This window comes from Penaeus vannamei, chromosome 43 (assembly GCF_042767895.1).
Source record: "Penaeus vannamei isolate JL-2024 chromosome 43, ASM4276789v1, whole genome shotgun sequence".
NCBI classification, from domain to species: domain Eukaryota; kingdom Metazoa; phylum Arthropoda; class Malacostraca; order Decapoda; family Penaeidae; genus Penaeus; species Penaeus vannamei.
Window position 1 is genome coordinate 2,717,329 of NC_091591.1, and position 2,500 is coordinate 2,719,828.

A 2,500-nucleotide genomic window follows, 5' to 3' on the forward strand; every position below is an offset into this window, starting at 1 on the left:
TAAATTATAAATAATTGCTAGTTATTCATGAATATCATCATCTTCATGACCATCACTTATCACAGATTCGAAGAAAATAATTATGAAGATAATGAAAATACAGATAAAAAGGATGATAATGATTATGATGCCACTAGTATGCCACTAATAATGATAATCATCAACGTAACTAGAATAAGGATAGAAATCAAATCATATGAATACGAAAGTAAACAAAAATATGATTAACAAAAGCAACGATAATAATGCAAAAATGATAATAACATCAATGAAAATCATAAAAACACATATTGTTACTACTCCTTTTCATCATCATCATCATAATGATCATAACAGTAATGATAATAATAATAATGATGATAATAATAACAATGCTAATGATAATGATAATAATAATTATGATAATAATAATAATATTAATGATAATAGTAATAATGATAATAATAATGATAATAATAATAACAGGAATAATAATGATAATCATAGTTATAATTATTATTATTATAGTAATGATAATGGTAATGAAAATAGTGATAATGATAATAATAGTGATCATTATTATTATTATTATTATTATTATTATTATTATTATTATTATTATTATTATTATTATTATTATTATTATTATTATTATCATTATTATTATTAATAATAATATTATAATGATGATGATAATGATTAATCATAATAGTAATAAAGATGATAATAATAATAATGATGATAATTATAATGATGTTATACTACTACTACTACTACCACTAATAATAATGATAATATCAATAACAATAACAGTAACAACAATCAACATCTTCATCTTCATCATCATTATTATCATTATAATAATTATAATGATGATACTAATACTGCTACTAGTACTACTACTAATGATAAGGATATTGATGATAATAATAATGATGAAAAATGATGATGATAAGAATTATGATGAAAATAATAATAACGATAATAGCAATAGTAGTAATAATGAATATAGTAATGATAGTAATAACACTAATGATAAAAATAATGACAATAATGGTGGTGATTATAATTATAATGATGATAATAATGATAGTAGTAGTAGTAATGATAATAATAATGATATCATTAATAATGAAAATAATAATAGTAATAATATGGTAGTAATAGTAATGATGATGATAATATTAATAATGATGATAATAATAATAATGATGATGATAATAATAATGATGATGAAAATAATAATAATGATAATAATAATGGTAATGATAATGATAGTGAAAGCGATAGCGATAACAAAGATGATGATGATGATGATAATGATAATGATAATGATAACGATGATGATTATAATAATAGCAATAAAATTTGTCATCATTATCATCATAGTTAATATCTTTATCATCTTCAACATCACTACTATAATCATCAATCAACCGATTGTAAAGTTGATGTTAGCGATGAATATAGTGATAATAACAATGCTAATCCTAACGATAATGATAAAACATGGTGATATTACTAATACTTACTGCTCAATCATTTTCAATTTCTCCATCGTTTTATTCACTCAAGAATAACGGATTTACAGATTTGTTGGAAAGGAAATGAGCATAGCAATGTCAACATTTCAGTAGTTTACAAATCACGCTTCAATTTGAATACCATTAACATTTTTGTAGAAGCTCATATGGAATACGTTATTATAATAGTTTACGTTTGATTTAGGACGATAACTGAATAGATATGAATTTCGAAGCAATTTCGTTTACTTTTGTGTATTTTCATCGGATAATATACTATAGATTAAGTGATACGAGGGTCATGATGTCTACATAAGTATTTCATAATAAAGTTTCTTACATAAATCGCATTTATGTTATATGTTCTAAAACTGTTTAAAAAATACTTTTACACATTTTTGTTGTATATTTTAAGTGACTGTCTTAAGAAAAATCCTAAATTTTTGTTGATATTTTGTGGCTGTCACAGTTTTTATCTCTTTCCAGATCTTATATACCACGCAGCAGAGTCTAGCACATCTACTGAAGCCTCCCCTACCTTACCTCGACGATCCTTCCACAGAAAACGTGAGAGGTCAGTTGGGAAAACGGCAGTAATCCACGAGGAACAGTTCTATTGATTTTATGTCCCTTGTTAATTGTTGTAATATCTAAATAAAAGAGAGAGAGAGAGAGAAAGCACAAAATGTAGTATATTCGGAAAGATTTGTAGCTCGGTTCTCAAAAGAATGATGATGAAATAAGTCACAGACGAGAAGGGGAGTGGAAGGTGGGAGTGAGTGCTGGGGAGGAGACTTACATTCCCATGTTTCCCCCAGGATGGGCTTCACCCGAGGAGTAGGAGGAGGAGGAGGGGGAGCCCACACCCTCCTGAGTCCTCCTCGCACTCCCTCCTCCCTCCTGGGGATGTCGCCCGTGCCACTTACGCCGCCCACCCCGCCCACGCCGTTCACAGACGCCCACGAGCTGAGCGAGACGGAATGCGATCGTGACGTGAG